Source organism: Protopterus annectens, chromosome 10.part0, assembly GCF_019279795.1.
Source record: "Protopterus annectens isolate FY-2018-M chromosome 10.part0, PAN1.0, whole genome shotgun sequence".
NCBI lineage: Eukaryota > Metazoa > Chordata > Ceratodontiformes > Protopteridae > Protopterus > Protopterus annectens.
In genome coordinates, this window is record NC_056744.1 from 1371278307 (window position 1) to 1371298233 (window position 19927).

A 19927-nucleotide genomic window follows, 5' to 3' on the forward strand; every position below is an offset into this window, starting at 1 on the left:
CTGCATGCCCTTCCTTAATTGATCCATTTTAGACCCATCATCATCAGCCCCTTTTTTCCCATTTTCTACATGGGGTCGGGGTATCATGTTAACTGTCACTAGCTCTCTCGATTCAGTGCCACACTCCTGCCTTCTTCAACACTCATGCCTGACTGTCGCAGATCTTCTTTCACACAATCCATCCACCTCTTTGCTGGATGGCCTCGCTTCCTCTTACCTTCTTCCTGTCTGTCCCAAATCTTCCTCAACAGATTGTCTTCTGCTTTTCTACACATGTGCCCAAACCACCGTAATCTGTTTTCTGCAATTGGAGCTACTTTGGCTTCTGCTCTTATGTCCTCATTTAATCTATCCCACAGCGTGCATCCTATAACTTTTCTCAGGCACTTCATTACCATCACCTCTAGCTTCTTCAACTGTTCTGCCTTTACTGCCCAGATTTCTGTGCCATACAGTAGCACTGATCACACCACTGTATTGTACACCTTACTTTTCAGCTTCTTTGGCATTCTTCTGTCATAGACTATACCTGAAACTCTATGCCAGTTGGCTGCAGCCCCTCTGATTCTAGCTTTGGCCTCTTCATTCAGACTACCCTTCTCCTCAACTACTCCTCCCAGATGCATGAAGCTGTTTACCTGTACCACTATCTTCCCTTCTACCTCTATTCTCGCTTCTTCTGATTTCCCCAATTTGTTGCCATTGCCATCATCTTATCTGTGCTTAGTTTCATCCCACGTGCCTTCAGATTTGCATTCCATTCTCCTATCCTTTTCTGAAGTTCTAGCTCAGAGTCTGCCTGTACTGCCACATCATCTGCATACAGCAGCTTTGTTGATCCATCCCCTCCAACCTGTTTGCTAATGTAGTCCATCACCAGTATGAACAACAGTGGGCTCAGAGCAGAACCCTGATGTACACTCACTCCCACTGGGAACCCCTCTGTGAGGCTGAACACTGTTCATACTTGAGTCATTGGGTCCTTGTATATAGCCTACACTAATTCTAACAATGTTTTCGGAACTTCAAACCACCACAGTACTGCCCAAATCAGCTTTCTTGGGACCTTGTCATATGTTTTCCCAAGTCCAGAAGTGCCAAGTTGGACTCTCTCCTCATCTCTAGCTTCTTCTTAAGTATCAAGGCACAAACTACACAGGAACGGAATGGATCCAAGAGCAGAAAGCAGCAACACTGTGGTGAAAATCCAAAGAATTTATTCACAAGACCAGAGATTAACCGCTTTCGTGTAAGTACTTCATCAGAATCACAAAACTAAGCACATCCAGCACTCTTGAATACCCCACCCTTAAAACCCTAACCGATGAAAACAAATGCATTAACCCATTCTATGACTGTTAAAAAGTGATGTGAAATATGACACAGCAAACACTAGAGCCTCACAATGCATTTAAACATTTGATGTTAATAGTGTGAATTAATACATTCATATCAAAGATAATTCAAATGAAAAAAAAAAAACATAAAAATATATTACCATGTCCAAGGATATACAGAACAAGAGATGGGTTAGCACCATATACCAGAAACAAACCTACAGTAACAGTATATTACATTTTGAAAGTAACCACCCCCACCCCGCATCAAAAATTTGGGATCATCAAGGAGAATACATCCGTCTAGCCCATATGGTTTCAAGTTGGGAAACATTAAACAAAGAATGTGAGAAAATGGAACATATATTTTCTAGTAGAGGGTACCCTACTGAGATGGTCATGCAGGTGTGCAGGGATATAACAGTCAAAAGGCAAATGGGAGAGATTATTCCTCTCATTTGTTCCCATCAAGTTTCAGGGAGTAATTATTTCAGGAGAGGTGGTGCAAATAGTAGGTTGGATTTACAAGGAGCTTTTATTACACAATATTGCAATGAGACTTCCCACATTAGAAGCATTATTTAAAAATATTGGCACATTTTTTTCCCATTTTAAGGAAATGAGCATGTTGGCTAACCAAAAACCCCAAATTATATTTAGGAGAGAGAAAACCTTGAAGAATTATTTGGAGCGGGGCACTTTCAACCATGGATTGCAGTTTACAAACAAAAAATGGGGAACTTATAGGTGTAGCAAATGTGCCCAATGCAAAATGGTCTTTGAAGGAGACTGTGTTATTTTTTTTGAAGGACTTACAGTAATTGCAACTCAGTGGGGGTTATATATGTTGCCAGATGCTCAAAATGTGAGTGCTTCTATGTGGGGAAAACTAAGAGAAAGTTCAAGGCGCGTATGTATGAACATGGATTGGACATCAGGAAGGGGGATATAAAAAATGCATTGGTCAAGCACATTAGTGAACATAAGGACCATAGTTTCAGCTTCTTTGTTTTTAAACATTTACAAAGTGACCTCGGGGGGGGGGGGTCTTTGGAAAAACCTGTTAGAAAGCAAGGAGCTGATGTGGCAACTGAGGTTCAATGCTATTTACCCCCGGGTTTGAATGAAAGTACCTATATATCCAGTATTTTAAAGTTGAAATCATATGTGGTATGATTCCACATATATTTCTTCAGGCTATTCTGTTTTAACATGTATATTTGTTATTTGTTTACTTTTATGAAAATATATTTTTATGTTTTTTTTTTTTTTTGCATTTGAATTATCTTTGATATGGATGTATTAATTCACACTGCAAATGTTTAAATGTATTGTGAGGCTCTAGTGTTTGCTGGGTCATATTTCACATCACTTTTTTAACAATCATAGAATGGATTAATGTATTTGTTATTCTCATTCTTTAGGGTTTTAAGGGTGGGATATTTAAGATTGCTGGATGTGCTTAGTGTTGTGATTCTGGTGAAATACTTATATGAAAGTGCTTAATCTCTGTTCTTGTGAATAAATTCTTTGGATTTTCATCACAGTGTTGCTGTTTTCTTCTCTTGGATCCATTCTGTTCCTGTGTGGTTTGTGCCTTCTACGTGCCTTTGTGTTTGGTTCTACAGTTTCTTCCCAAATATCTGTCTCAATGCAAACACTGGGTCAGTTGTGCTGCATCCTAATCTGAATCCAAATTGCTCATTTCCCATCTTTCATTCTACTACTCTGGGTATCCATTTATCAATCACCCTCTCCAGAACTTTCATGCAGTGTGATAGGAGTTTGATGCCTCTGTACTGACAAAGTTGTGGATGTCCCCTTTGTTCTTGTACACCAGCATGAATATGCTTATTCTCCAGTTATCTGGGATACGCCTTTTTCTCCACACTGTTGTTAGTACTGTCAGGAGCCATTTCTCCCTTATCTCACCTGCATCTGTATCATATCAACTGTGACCTCATCTGAGCCTGCTGCTTTCCCTGACTGCATCTTCCTTAGTGCTGTTCTTACTTCTTCTAGGGTGGGCTCCTCTTCTTCTCTCATTGTAGGCTGTTTCTGGGGCAGTACAGCTTCTGTGTGGTTTTCTTCATTCAGAAGCTGCTGGAAATACTCCTTCCATCTGCCTTTGATGTCCTCTGGGCTGGTGAGCAGGTTGTTGCTGGCATCCCTTATGAAGGGTGTCTAACTATCTTCTTTATCTTTCTGTCTTTGCCTTGCAACCTAATAAAGTTTCTTTGTGCCCCTTACTGAGTCACTTTCCAGAAGCTGATACACTGCCTCTGATGCCCTATTCTTTGCTATGGCAACTTCTTTCTTAGCTTCTTTTTTAGCCAACCAGTAGTCCTTCCTAGCCTGGCCAGTCTTTTCTATCTCCCACTTCTTCCTGAACTCCTTTTTTTTTTTTGATGACTTCCTGGGCTTCTGCATTCCACCACCAGCTTTCCTTATGTACCTTATTTCCATACCTGGCTCAGCCACTTATCTTTTCTGTAGTCCTAACACATGCTGTTTTTAGGCACTGCCATTCTTCTTCAACTCCACCTGCTTCCTCCACTTCTTGGTGTACTAGAGCCCTGAGTAATTCCTTGAACTGTTGTACTTTCTCTCCAGTCAACTTCCAGATCTTCAGCCTGGTCTCTGTTGACCTTAGAGCCTTCTCTGGCCACTGCTTGCAGCTGATTGTGGCAACTAAGTTTATGCTGTGGGACAACTGTTTCACTGGGAATGACTTTTGCAATTATGGATTCTGCCCCAGTGCTTTTTCCTTACCAGAAGGAAGTCTACCTGAGTTGCATGTTGACTACTCTTGTGATCTTGCGACTGTCTCTCTTTCTGAACCATGTGTTGGCTACTACCAAGCCATTTGTCAGACAGAAGTCTAGAATGGCTTCTCCTTCTTTTTTCTGTTGCCCCATCCATGTGGACCCAGACAGTCCTCATGTCCTGTTCTGTCTTCCTTATATGTGCATTTAAGTCACCCAGTATCAACACCAGTTCATGTTGTCCTGCTTTATCTAGTAGGTCCTGCAACTACTGTCTAAATGTACTCTTTTCCTCACTATCACAACTCTGCTGAGAGGCATAGGCTGAGATTATGAATACTGCCCTATCCTTACACTGTAGTCTGACTGCCATGAGTCTGTCATTAATTCTGATGACATCCCTTACTGCCTTCTGAAGTCTCTCTCTCACCACAATTCCTACACCATTTCTAGCCTGACCTCCACCTCAGTAGTAGAGTCTGGATCCCAAGCCAAGTGGCTTTGCTGCACTGCTCTTCCATCTCATCTCCTGGATACATAGGATGTCCAGCCTCCTCCGTATCATCATGTCATCCACTTCCAAGCTGCATCCTATCAGTGAACCTACATTAAGCGTAGCAATTCTCAGTACATGTTTGACAGGTTGGTTGGTTTTATGTCCAGCTTTCACTCAACAGAGTTATTCCCAGGTAATCCAGGCTGGGCAACTAGACACCGGTCAGCCAGTAGCTTATTGACCCAGGGCTGCTGGGCTTCATGGCAGGCACACACTGGCCAATAAGGGCACATATGCCACTCCCACCGTTAGCATGGGTCCCTGGCGTGGGTCAGAGTAGGCCACATCCTCAACCCACTTATCCCTTGTAACTACCCATGCCCATTTTTGGCAACATTAGTCAACATGACCAAATCACTTAGTGCCATATTTTACACCATCAAGTGGCTAGATCTGCCACAATGTGCAGTCTGTGATCCATGCTCTCCTATCTTGAGGATATTGTGCACCACAGTAGATGCCCAAAGAGGTTGGTCTGCACAACTCTTTCTCCTACAGGGCACCATGTAGAGTCTGTGCTGCTGCCTACAGCTCCATTCATTGGTGAATTTGAGATGGGAACACTCAGCATGTTTTTCAGATATGGGAGAAATCCCACAGAGACACATGGAGAACATGCAAACTCCAAACAGACATTGGTCAGAGGTCAGGGTCGAACCTTGTACCTTGTGCACGGGAGGCGAAAGCCTTAACCACTAAGCCATTTTAGACCTATGTAACTAAATGTGCATTGACACTGGAAAAAACATAACACCTCTCCAAACTAATGATCCTAACAGCTCTAACACCCAAAATGCCCCAAAATACATCCATGAACACAAAGTAACCCACAAAACATAAGCCACTGACTCACCCACCACTAAAGCTAAACCCTTCAATAAAACTTTCAAAACCTGTCTCATCAATGGTCATTGAAAATCCAGTCATTCCAACCACTTTACCCCAACCTCTCAATATACGGCCCACCATCCAGGACTTTGTAAAGTCATTCAGCCCAGCCACCTGCCCAAATATACTAATCACTGTCAAGTCCATCTTAACCAACTTCACTACCTTACCCTACCCCCAAGTTCAAGCCAAGTATCATAATAATGGATCCTCTGACAAACCCCTTCATCTTCAGGCAACAGCAAAATAAATTTATCAAAATCATATAATGCCCTACCATATGCCCTCCTGGTAGATGCCACTCAAGATTGCTGCACCAACCTCCTGGTAACATTAAACCAAGATGTCACACCTCATCAGCCAACACCTTTGGATCTTCCTCCACCCCTTGGGCCAACTGTTGGAACCTGGAAAACTGAAATTGAGACAAACTGGCAGCAATTTCATTCCTAACCCCTGCCACATGCCTCTTTCCCCTCAATTGCCAAACTACCAATGCAACCCAGATTGGTATTAACTCTCAAAAGGCAACATCCCTTTTCCAATCATCCTTCCAATCCACTGGCCAATGAGCCATAAACCATTCCCCTCCAAAAAATGTACTCATTCCAATATCCCCAGCTGCATCCATAAACAATTGCAGTTCCCCTTGACCAGCCCAATCTGTCTGCCAAAAAGACACACCATTAAACTGCTCCAAATGACAAACAAAGTGCTAAATCATCCCATACCAACTTGTTAATCCTGACCCAATGATGCTTCCTTTTCTCTCCTTTTAACAAAAAAGGCCATTGTCCTACAAAAGTATACCCTGGATGAACTGCCCAAAATGCAAAAATTAGAAGCCATAAAAGCCCTAAAAGCTCCATAACCTCCTTAATCTGCACCTTATACTGCACACCACCCACTCAATCTTCTCCTTCAATCGGGCTATCTTATTCGCCGGCAAGTAAAACAACCCACATTCTGCATCCATCAATAAACCCAAGAAATTTAATCCAGTTCCTTAGCTAGGCTTTTCAACTTCTGCCTAGCCAATGGGTTCACCAACTCATTGCACATCCCCAAAGACTCTCACAACCCTTCAAATGCTCCCTAAGATGCTTTACCTACTATCAACAAATCATCCAAATAATGCACTGCCCTCTGCGTATCTATCCACTACTGCCAAACACAATAAAATGCAATGTTAAATTTCTCAGAGTAGTGTAGATTACTGAGCAACCCATTGGCATAGCCCAACTACCATGCCTAATGATGGCCACACCTCCTGTGCCAGAAGAAGTCTCCACCATGGCCATGGCTGCAGACTTCCAAGTTAGCTTCACCCATGAAGCTACCTTGCTCTTCCATGCTTGGCTCCTACTCTTCCTTTGAGATATCCCAAGTTCCTCTGCTGCTGGGACCTCCACCTCTGCCACCTCTTGGAACAATTCCTCAGCCTGTGCAGCAATAGCACCCATTCCTGCCACAAATTGCATGAGACAGCCATCTGTCAGAAAGAAGAAAATCATAAGTACTACACTTTGAAGAGAAAAAAAATCCCAATGACATCCCACCCAGCTGTATCTCCTCAACCCATGTCATATTATTAGTGATGCCTAATTTCAAGATCTATTGATGTGTACTAATTGCCCCAGGCAAAATTACAGCCATTATGTATCACCAGACAAATGTGCTTTATTATTTATTCCAATATTATTCTTGTTATATTCTCCACTTGTTTTTAAATGGCAAGGTGTGACCCAGTCAACTAATCTTGACATGAACTACAAACTACAATAAAGTAACATAACAAAATTAACTCACGGGTATCCCCCTAGACTATAGAGCCCATGACATTATAATTACCAGAGAATTTCACTAAGTGCAGTCAGGAGACTGTTAATCACATTACTTGTGCTCCACTAATGGCCATTATTCATGGTCGTGCTGTTCACCTTCCATAGAAAAGATGGTTATACTGCATTACTCGACCAGCCCTACATGTGAGCTTCCAGTCTCACAAACACAGCCAACAACTGCCATGCTTCCTCTTCCTTACCTCTTTCAATCCAGACCACTAGTTGGTAACAACACCTGATGAACCAGCATTTGGAACACCACTTCCCTGTACAATGAGACACAGCATTCAAACATAAAGAACCCTATATTTTTTATTTTTTATCTGTGTGACTGCATAGACCTGCATCACACTGACCCAGTGCACCTGCAATTATATGCCACTATCCAAAACACCATTTAAACAACTTTACTTGAACATCTTGAGCACAAACAACAGTTCAGGACAGTGGAAATGCAGGCATTAATCCGAAGTCCATCCAGTCCTGCAACTGAAAGATGACTCCTTTGCAACAACAGAGAGTCACATGACCACATGCATGAGTGCTGTCAACCTCCCAGCACAACTCCAGCTGAAGTATAAATATAAACACCATCAACCAACTTCTTCTTGCAATCTGTACAAAAGTTGTGATGGCCAAACAAGCAAAAAAATAAATAGAACAAAATGACAGACCAAGGTAATGAGTTGAATACTATGTGCTTAACAGCATAATGTGATGGCCGTGCAGTGAAACAAAGTAACCCCCTTTACCCAGTCTCTTCCCAGCACACAGAACACAAACACCCTACTCTCAGCAACTGCTGGTCATACTACTAAGCATGTGCAAATGAACCAACAACACTTGCGGCCATCTGACAACTGCAAAAGTCACACCCACTGCCCAGGAATTTCTCCCAGTTAACTCTTTAACTCTGGAGCAGCTCAGAAAATGCTGCCTGCTTACTTCCACCATAGGAACAGCAGTGCAGCCTGTGCTTATTTTCAGAAAATCCATTTGTAATACCATACAGAAAACAAATGTTGATAACTCTTTAACCATAAGAGCTAGACTAAAAATGTAAATGCATAAGTTATTCAGTAGACACTGACCTTTCCAACAGTGTAAATGTTGATAGTGTGTATCTAAGTCATTATTAAATATTTGCCAAGGAATGCTGATGTTGTGCATATTTTTTACCCTTTTTGAACAACAAATCACAATATCTTGGTGAATGTACCATGGAGACCCATAAATTTGTAATTAATTTGTTTGTATGAATGTTAGCTTTAAAATGATACCTTAACCATTACTGTGTGTTGCTCTGTTATGGTGATATTCACATAAATGTGATTACTGTTATATTCCTCATAATTGATAAATAAACAAAGCATAATATCTTATCACCTGTAACAGACAGAGACTACATATCAGCAGACAAGTTGTGTGGCTCAATGTCAGCTTCAAAACAATGCCTCATTTGTGTCATCACCATGTTCCCTTAAAAAGATATGGGCATAATAATGAGAAATATTACAAATGTATAATTTTCATAATCCTACAAGGCTAAACAAACTGTGATATCTGTGCATGTGTTCAGCATACAGACACAGTTCTTTTACCATGTTGTAAGGAGTACTACTGTCTTCAAAATGATGTATAACTTGGAACATTGACATGCTCCCTTGCAATGTTATTTAGCAAAATATGTAAAAAAAATCATAATTTCCATAAACTAAGTCCTAAACAAACTGTGATATCTGTATATGTGCACAGCATACAGACACAGTTATTTTATCATGTTGTAAGGAGTAACACTATTTTCAAAATGAGGTATCATTTGGCACATGTACATGCTCCCTGGCAAAGTTATTTACCAAAATATTTTAAAAAATAATAATTTCCAAAACCTAAGACCTAAATAAGGTGCAAAGCTGTACATGTGTACAGAATACATACACAGTTGTTTTATCATGTTGTAAGGACTAATACAGTCTCCAAAATGAGGTATAGCTTGGCACAATTACATGCTCCCTAGCAAATTTATTTACCAAAATATAAAAAAAATCATAATTTCCATAACCAAAGACCTAAACAAAATATGTCAGCTGTACAGTTGTCCTGCATACAACACACCATTTTCCATCCTGTAACTAATAATACTGCTTTCAAAATGAGGTATTACTTACCCTGATCACATGTTCCCTGACAAAGTTATTTAGCACAATAGGAAAAGAAGTCATACCTCTCATAACCATAATTGTAACCAGACTGTGATGTGTGTGCAGGATGGGTATTGACATTCTCTTCTATGTGGTAACCTCTTCAAACAGTTGTTCTTATTCCGCATACTCACCATCTCCCTACTACAGTTATTTGCCAAACTAAGAAAAAAAATGTACATAAAACAATTCATAATCAAACAGTTATCTGTACCTGAACAGAGCATACAGATAGTTCTTTGACAATCTGAAAATGAAGTGTTACTCGGCATGTGTACAAGTTCCCTAGCAGTTCTTTTCCTGTGTTGTAAGTAGTGACAATGGTAGTCATAAAATATAACTACAGAGTTTCTTACCATACTGGTCCAACTTGGTCATAGCTGTTGTTCATTCGTTCTCACTAGCTGCATGTTACCAGTATATCATGCATAGCTGTCATCACACCATTGTGGAGGTCAGTCAAGAATAACACAATGCCATCCTCAGTTAGGTGAACGCCATCACTTTGGAAAAGGTGAACATCTTCTGCAGTGATGCTGTCATGGCAGATTCTTGATCCACTGACCCTGTGCATCAAGCCATGCATGAACCCATTCTGTAAACATCTGGCCTTCTGCACTGCCTGTTGACTGTTTGCTATTTTCTATATCTGGTGAGGAATTATGTCAGACTACACAAAATGACAACATGCCACCACAACTGCAGTTGTTCAAAAATTGTTCTGATTTCAAACCGTAGCCTTCTGAGTGGGTGAGTGATGACATCATTCCCTCCAATGTGCAGCACAAGGATGTCAGGCTCATGGTAGATCGAACACTTCTCTTCCAACAACTGCAGGAGTCCACTCCAATGCATACCTCTTATTTCAATCCAGTATACCTTCACAGCAGCTGTGGGGAAGCTGAAGTTGTAGTGGTTTTCACTTCTGGAGGCATGGCTGGCAGCCCAGTGAATGTAGGAATGGCCACACACCTGCACTCTCACTTGTCGTTCTCCTGCTCGTGAAGCCATGTCACTGACACAAGCTGGGTACACCTGCATAGGAAAGAAATGCAGACAGGTTACTACTGATGTTTGAGAGATGTATTGGAAGGGTACACTTATATCTATATCAATAGCATCACCTGGTTCACTCATCCAAATCTTCACTCCTATCCACAGTGGCATTATTCTTTTGATAAGGTACATAACCTGTGATGACGATGCAGAGGTACATACCTACCAGCCCTGAAAAAAACAAATTACACACAGTGATTGACAAGGGGGCACAGAAAGGGCACATGTACAGAGAAAAAGCAGGGTAAGGACCACCACTCCACTAATATGCCAAGGAAAGGCATGGAGCTTCAGCTGGTGGGCATTTGAAGTGTCCAGTACCTGTGCTGGCTGCCCACGCAGACTGCTGATACCACTACTGTCTCACGACCTCCTTCAGTGTCAGCAGTCTGCCTTACCTCTGCCATTTCTCTTTACATGTGTCCATTTAACAATGGACCTAAGTGATCAAGGATGGAAGCAATTTACTGTTTGCTGCCCTGACCTACATACATTTACTGTACCAGACTGTAGGGAGAGTGAAAGGCCACATTGCAAAGGAAAAAGACATTCCTAAACTCTTTCTTTTTGTAGGTGGCCTTTCGAGGAGGGACTGAAGGCATCGTAGTGGCACCTATGAAACCATGCATCTCCTGGAAAGCAGCCCAGTGGGACAGAGCTGAAGAGTCTCCAAGTTCCCCACTGCCATCCAGGATGAACCTAACAGTCATGGTGTCTACATGTGCTGCCCACTGATGCAGATACCATCAGAAGATTTATTCTTGCCTTACCTTAGTTGAAATACTGCATGGGTGGAAACTGACAAGGGACTACAGAAAAGGAACATGTAAAGAGAAAAAGCAGGGTAAGGACCACCACTCCATTAATATGTCAAGGACAGGCATGGGGCTTCATCTGGAGGGCATCTAAAGTGTCCCATACCTGTGTTGGCTGCCCACTCAGACTGCTGATATCACTACTGTCTCACAACCTCCTTCAGTGTCAGCAATCTGTCTTAGCTCTGCTTTTTCTCTTTACATGTGTCCATTCAACAATGGACCTAGGGGATCAAGGATGAAAGTTATTTACTGTTTGCTGCCCTGACCTACATACATTTACTGTACCAGAGTGGACGGAGAGTGAAAGGCCACATTGCAAAGGAAAAAAACGTTCCTAGACTCTTTCTTTTTGCAGGTGGCCTTTCGGGGAGGGACTGAAGGCATCATAGTGGCACCCATGAAACCATGCATATCCTGGAAAGCAGCCCAGTGGGACTGAGCTGAAGAGTCTCCAAGTTCCCCACTGCCATCCAGGATGATCTTAACAGTCATGGTGTCTACATGTGCTGTCCACTGATGTACACACCATCAGAAGATACATTCTTACCTTACCTTAGCTGAAATACTGCATGGGTGGAAACTGACAAGGGGCTACAGAAAGGGTACATGTAAAGAGAAAAAGCAGAGTAAGGACCACCAATACACAAGACTGACCCAGACTTTGTCTTTTTGCATGCGTCCTTTCCCGGAGGGAAACATTGCATCACAGTGGTACCCCTGAGGCTATGCTTACCTAGGAAAGCAGCACTATGGGACTGAGCTGAAGAGTCTCAAAGTTCCCAACTGCCATCCAGGTCAATCATAAGATCCACGGTGGTTGGGTATGACACACACTGATGCACCCAGCAGCCTGGGCACAACTTTATGTTGTACAGTGTGTACTGTACATCTTACTGCTATCAGCAATCTGCTAGACCCTTATGGCCATGGTACTTGCCAAAGCATTCAACACACAGGTTAATCTTGCAGGTCGGACATCTCCATGATGGCTCAGCATGTTTAACCTTGCTGGCACAGTGTTTGCATTGTGACTTCAGCCATTTAACTGGGAAGTGTGAGCCTTGTTCAAATTGACTCATGGGCTCTGGGACAGTAATCCCAATGCATCTTTTTCTTTTCTTGTAGGTGGCCAGGAGGTGCATGCCTAGGTTTCTTATAAACTGTAACTGTGTTGCTGAAATAACATGGTTGGAATGTGAGAGCTGCCAGTGGCTGCTACTCTGATGGAATAAAATGTAAGCATTCACTATGACCACATCCCATAGGAACCACAACAAGTACAGCCACCATTTTCTTGCCTTTCGTGCAGTTGGATACTGCATCTTGAGCTGATCAGCTCAGTCCACCCATTCATGTGTGTGTGTGTTGTACATGTTTACAACTGGTAGACAAGGCACTGAAGGTTTTGTTCCATTGTGCTGTCTCCTGCATGTGCTGGAGTCTGCCAAGGTTGGGTTACTATTAGTTGACAGCAGAAATACTGGGTTGCTATCCTTCCATTCAGTTGCAAGCAGTGGTCCACTCTGCAACTGCTTGTAGAGCCCTCGAGGTGCTTTACCAATAGCTTGTCTGTTGAATGTTATAGGCCATCCTGACCTATTGGTGTGCATGGTTCCACAGCAGTACAGACCATCTTGCAGCAGTTGCTGTGCCAGAGGGACAGAAATGAAGAAGTTTTCAAAGTAAATGTGATGCTTCTTTCCAATCAGCCCCCATGTAAGGTCAATCACAACTCTGCCTTTCCAGTGTACACCTGGAATTCATGCACATACCCATTGTGTGCATCAGCCAGCATCCATAACTTAATGCCATACCTCTCCGGCTTGCGAAGCATAAACTGTCTGAATGTCAAATGTCCACGGAAGCCAACCGTGGCTTCATCTATTGCCACCTCATGATGCACATTATACTGTGTCCTACATGCATGAAGTACAGCATCCAGTGTTGGCCGTACATGATGTAGCTTGTCATGGCCCACAGAGCCCTGTGGTAGTCTGAGGTTTTTGTCACTGCAATGGAAATACTGCTGAATTTTTTTCAAACCTCTCTCGGGTCATGTACTCCGCTATTGGGAAATGACCATATGCATGATGTGTTTCCCAGTACTGTCTGTATTCTGGAACATGTACAATAGGCATGTATATTCTGACACCAAGAAATGTGCGCATGTCTCCAGGACAAACAGGACTCCACCGCTTATCAACCTTGACTGCTGCAGCCTACCTCTGTGCAGCATAGTAATTAGTTTCATCATCAATAAGTGAGTACAGTTCCTCAGGGAACATCAAATTAAGGAAGTCCATCTCTGTGCTGTCTGAGTCCAGGTTGGTTACTGGGCTGACCGGTCACACAAAGTCATTAATGCAAACTGGTGTTAGGCATTTCTCCCACGAGATGTTACCTGGTGGGCATGCTCACCGTAACTTTTTGGGTAACCTTGCACACTTTGGAATGGAAACTCTGGGATGGTTAATAGATGGTCCACTATGATCAGTTTCAGTACCCACTGGTTTGCATGCACTTCTGCATGGAGTACTCTCAGACATTCCATGCTGTGGCACAGTCAGATGCTTGCTTGACAAGAAGTTACTTCCGCTCAGATCCAGTGGACTTTCTCCATCCCAATCAACCTGCTGTGGACTGCTTCAGAACTCATGTACAGTAGGAGGTATATCCACCTCCTTGTCAGCACTTGACCTGGCCTGGACTATGGAGGACTCCAAAGGTCTGTCAGTTATGCCACGTCCTTGCCTTAACTCAGATACAGGCAATTCATCCTCGGTGTCAAAATCAGATTGAAGTTGATCACTATTGTGTGTACCACCATTCTTTAATAGGGCAAGTGGCACGTCATCCTCACTGTCATGGTCAGTGTAAGCAGCAGTGGTCAGGTATGGGATGGCACAATGCAGGGGTCTGTCAGGAATGGCTGGGACAGGGGCATCATCTTTATCAGCGGTAATGGCCTTCTCACGGAGGTGTGCCAGTGGAATGTCATCACTGGTGTCATAATCTTCATCTTCACTCTGGTTTGCTTTACATCATGAATCAAGGTCCATTTCCATTTCAGACCCACTAGTACTACTATCAGAAATGGTATCCTCACCTAAGTAAATGTTGGTTGATTTCTGAGTTGATGGCATCTTCACTGAGGGGTGTGATGTCTTACAGGTGAGCGCAGAGCTGAAAAACACAAAAGTATAGAACAATATTATGTTACTCACCTGCACAGAGTCAGATGGAAAGCAGCACAGCAGCAACTATGCACTGATTGTTTGAGACATGAAACTGTTTCATCATATGAGTTTCAGTTAGAGTAATTCACAAAGATATGAACCACATTACTACAATGGAGACTTGCATCTGTATCTTTCAGGTTTTGCATTAGCATGTCCTAATAAATGTTAGTGTGGAGTGGAGAGGCATTCATTATAATTCAGTAGAAATAGTATAACACTTGGATGTTACTCAGCCCTTCCTCCTACCACCTAATTTCCACACATGACTGACAAGGCGTGGAAAAATGCCCAAAATATATGTTAGCTGCATGCTGGTAGTATTCAGCAAGTGATAATGTTTACCTCACTCAGGCAACTATTGAGTATAATCAGAAATACAGTAATACAAGCAGAAATGTCAAACATATCTGGTTCATCCATGAAAGAATTAGTCCAAAAAGTAGTAATTCCAGTTATCGCATCTAACCATCACTCTGGTTACAATAAGACACAGCACTGTTATCCATCGTTCCAACATTTCTTCAGACGTATTTATCGTCAGTTTTCCTCAATACAGTATGTGCATATTGTTAACAAATAATAAATTATTCTTGAAAGTTAGATACATTAACAAAACTAACCTATGCTTGTTACACCATATCTGTACTACAGCATGCATGTGAACAATGTATATATGCAAGTATATACATATATCAATATCCATATACATACATATATGCACAAAGATATATATATATATATATATATATATATATATATATATATATATATATATATATATATATAAAGAAAATAGCAGTTTCGGAGGGTGGCTTGCAATGACTCCAAGCAGAGAAAAAGTGATAACAACTGCTACTTATATGAATAACAGTAACAGCAGCTGAGACTTTTACATGAAAAGTGATAATGACTCAGTGCTATATTGTTATTGCACTTATTGCTAATGTGATAATGAACTGCCTTTTATTACTGCAAAGTTATGCATGCTCAGATACAGGTGTTAATTGCTGCGCACATTACCTTGTGCAGCTGTTATGTTATGTAACACAGACTCATTATCATCGGTAAGGAGAAGACCTGAGTAATTCAGTAAAATAGTATAACACTTAGATATTACTGAGCCCTTCCTCCCACCTAAATTCCACACATGACTGACAAAGTCAGGAAAAATGCATAGAAAATATGGTAGCTCCATTCTAGTAGTAGTCAGAAAGTGATAACCTTTATCTCACTCAGGCAACTACTGAGTATAATCACAAATAGAATAATACAAGCAGAAGTGATTTCTTGTCTTTAATTGCTTACTTTACATTATACTATTAATTTTTATTTATTTATTTTATTTTACATTTGTTGACCGGGATAGTCCGACTAGATATATGTCCATTTTCAGTGGATACCCGGGGACTAAAGCTCCAAGATAATAATACACATTGAACATTTAGTTCATTGTGTATCTAGTGCACCTGATGTCTTATATGCTGGGATATTACACTGTATTTACATTTCTGTGCTGTATTCTAAGTAATGTAACCCCACGTAATTTACAGACTTAATTTGTGTATGTCCCTAGTAACTCCTCCAGTTGTTTGCATTCTGTATGCACAAGCACCAAAATGACACAGCAAACTATTTTGTCCAGCAGTCACTTCAGCAGTGAGATCATGTATGCACAAGCACTTCCCTGATACACAATGAAGTATTTCCCCAAGCAACATCCTCATTAGTATGTCCAGGTATACATACACCAAAATGAAACGTTTCCACAAACAAGCCTTCACTAACATTTCCTAGTACGTGCAACCACCAGCATGAACACTTCACTCAAGCAACCCTTTCAGTAGAATGTTGAGATATGCACAATCACCAGAATTAAATACTTCCCCAAACAAAATGCTTAACATTTCCTAGTATGTACAACCACCAAAATGAAGCATTCTCCCAAGTGACCCCTTCAGTATAATGTATGCACAGACACCAGAATGAAAGATTTCCCCAAAACAACCATTCAGTAACATTTCCTGGTGTGTACAAGCACCAAAATGAAACATTCAGAAATGAACCCCTAATGTGCAGGTGGAAAATTGCATCACATTATCTGTTGAGTAGACATTCATTATATTCCTGGTACATGTATAATATAAGACAGAGTCATTACCATCTGTTAGGACAACAATCTGATTAATTCAGTCAAAGTAGTACAGCACTTATATCTTACTGAGCATTGGATATGCAATGGAACACAGTGAAGACAGTAAAAAAGTGGAGAATATATGGGACAACAGTGATGTTGCAAAGAACTGGACGTCCCTCTAAAATTGATGAAAAGACAAGATGAAAACTGGTCAGGGAGGCTGCCAAGAGACCTACAGCAACACTGAAGGAGCTGCAGGAATTTCTAGCAAGTACTGGCTGTGTACTACATGTAACACCAATCTTCTGTATTCTCCATATGTCTGGACTATGGGGTAAGGGTTGCAAGACATGCCATGTTGTATTATGAACAAAATGACCACCAAGCTAGGCATACTGAAATTATACCTGCATTCCATTTTGAGAAAGTACTTTACAACAACAGAATTCAAAGAGTCATGACACAGGAAAGTTATTCTTGTTTTTTTCGTTAGTGCAATCTCTAACACAGAGGGCTGAGTTACTTGTGGGCTTTGGCTTATTCTATGCCAGGCCACAGTAATATTCTTTGGTAACCCATGATAATCAGTGGTGGCAAAGGTTGAAGCCAATTTTGGAAGAGTAGGCACTGGACCTGTAATTGTAAATGCAGGTGATTCATCCAGTCAATGAGGAGAGAAGTTAGACAGACAAAGGGTACCTGGGCCCTCAAAACATGATGCCTGACACGTCCTGGGAGGAGAACTCATCTTATGGCTAAGCAGGAATTAGCAAAGGGACTGTCACTGGCACATGGGAACTGTCAAATAACCTCAAGGTCTTGTTAACAGTCCAAATTAATCTTTCAGTGCCCGCTACAAATGGATTCAGGATTGGTAGTGACTCAGAAGTACAGTTATTGGGACAGGGGTTGGGGAGGGTGGCAGACAGTCTAATGTCTTGCCAGATCCAATGCCCCAAGCTTCAGCAGAACTGATGGGGTCACCAATGCTGTGCACTCTCTGCTTGTGGAATCCTTAACACATACCTCTTTTCCCAAGCATTTTCTGTTTCCTAGGAGACATGCTAACAGAAGAGAGTTGTGGCCATCCCTTGAACTAATAGCAATAACTTTTTGTGCTCAAGGATGGTCCTCAGAGGTTTGGGCCCCCTGAAGTATTTTTTTTAATGAAAGGAGCAAAATGTTCAAAGACAGAACCTTCACCACCCCAAGTAAAACACACCAAGTGGTAGTCTTTGGCACACACTACTTTATGCAGGCATACTTGTCAGTTCTTTTGGGACATTAAGGCATAATAAATTAGATGTTCTCACAGCTCCTGTCAATTCAGTGCTGTTTTCTTATCGCTCCGGATTTTGCCTGGAAAAACTGATGCACAGCTAGATTAATGACGGCTTACTTCTTGCAGCATAAGAGATCAAACAATTGTGTGGGCTATGTTCTCTTTTAAGCCACACATTAAATTGATGTCCTGGGGACCATCTCCAAACTGGAGACTTCCAATAGCACTGTAAGTCAGATGTCCATGTGCAGCTAATTCCCACGAATATGGAATTATAAATAGCAGCATCAGCTCTTACACTGCATGTTTAAAATCAAGCTAACTTGCCTAAAATGCAGAGACATTGAAGATGATACTAGAAATCAACTTAACATTTCACAAACAGCCTTTGTAAATATTAATGCATGTGCCATAAATTACAAGTATATGCCAAAAATGTCCAGTTATAGTAATATTTTGGATTACCAATTTAAATGAATATTACGTGTAATCAAAATGTCTTGCTGGCTCACTAGCATGGCTACATGTATAGTCACAGTACTACAATTAAACCACAACTCATTGGTTATACTTGAATCTTAACAATAAGCTGTATTTATATAGTATAAATATTCCACTACTCTATCCAACATGCAATCACAATGCTAAAAAACATTGCCTTATCATAAAAGCACCACAACATAGTAAAAGGGCATTAAGTACCTTTTGGAAACAACTTGTCTGCCAGACTAAGTACAAATTTGTATCAAATGTGTCTTTTTAAAACTGTCATCTAGTAACATACTGAGACTCGTGTTATGCACAGTGCCAATACTGACATAAGTTACAATCAAATATCCAGAAAGAACAGCAAAAAACAAAAACACCACTTACTGTGTTTAAAGATCAGTTCATGAATTTATACCCTCTGTGTGAAGAAATTATCCCTTCTATGCTGTACTAGAAATAGACAATACCAAATTACTGGTTACCCAATATAATATAAATGTGCAAAGTCCACTCGCAACAAAAATAATCCCATCTTCTTTCGGGTTTATCAACAGACCTGTCAATCAGCACTCCACCTCAGAAAATAAAAACAGGTGCTCCCAACTTCTTTCTTACGAAAAAGAAATGCACCCAAATTTATTTTTTAGTGCATCCTTGAATTGACTGGCTGTGTTATGAAAGCAAACATTTTTTTATATTAATTTTTAATAAAACTAGATAATGAGGTTGCGCAAGTCAGCCTGCATGTAGCATACAACATACATTGTCTGTGCAACTGAAGAGTGTGCAGATGTTAGAATAATGTATTCTTTACATGTTTACATGCTGACTTGGTGAATACTGAAAGTAAAAGGTCAAGTACTGACTTCTGAGGTACTCTCATAGTATGTATATGTGTACAAGTAAAAGCACTAAGGTCTGTCAGGATACTGCTTGTAACAAAATATTACTGAATTTTATAAAACAAATTTTTGGGGGGGGTCCATTTCTGGTTATGAAATATATGTGCTACATAAATGTGTTTTTTATAGTATAACGTGTGGCAACACAACAAACAATATACTCTTCCAACTTCTCTGTTCCAGCCCACAATCCCACAAATAAACAAGGCGTGTGCAATCTGTACCTGTCTTTGTTAAGCTCTTCCTTCTCCAATGTTTTCTCTTTTCTGCCCTCCCAGCTGACGTCAAAAGTGCTGCTTCAAAAGTAAAATGATAGCTCGAATCTGGCCAGTGGGAGGTGGCACTTGACAGGGAGAAATTCAGATACTCAAGTTATATTTTCTGAAAGAGTGAGGGAACTAGTGAGTGCTACATTA

The 19927-nt window shown here is 41.1% G+C and overlaps 1 protein-coding gene across 1 annotated transcript in view; it reads left to right on the forward strand.

Moving 5' to 3' along the window:
* The window catches only part of LOC122814282, a 572950-nt gene that overhangs the window by 235706 nt on the left and 317317 nt on the right, over positions 1-19927 (forward strand). The gene's annotated exons all lie outside the window — the stretch shown is intronic.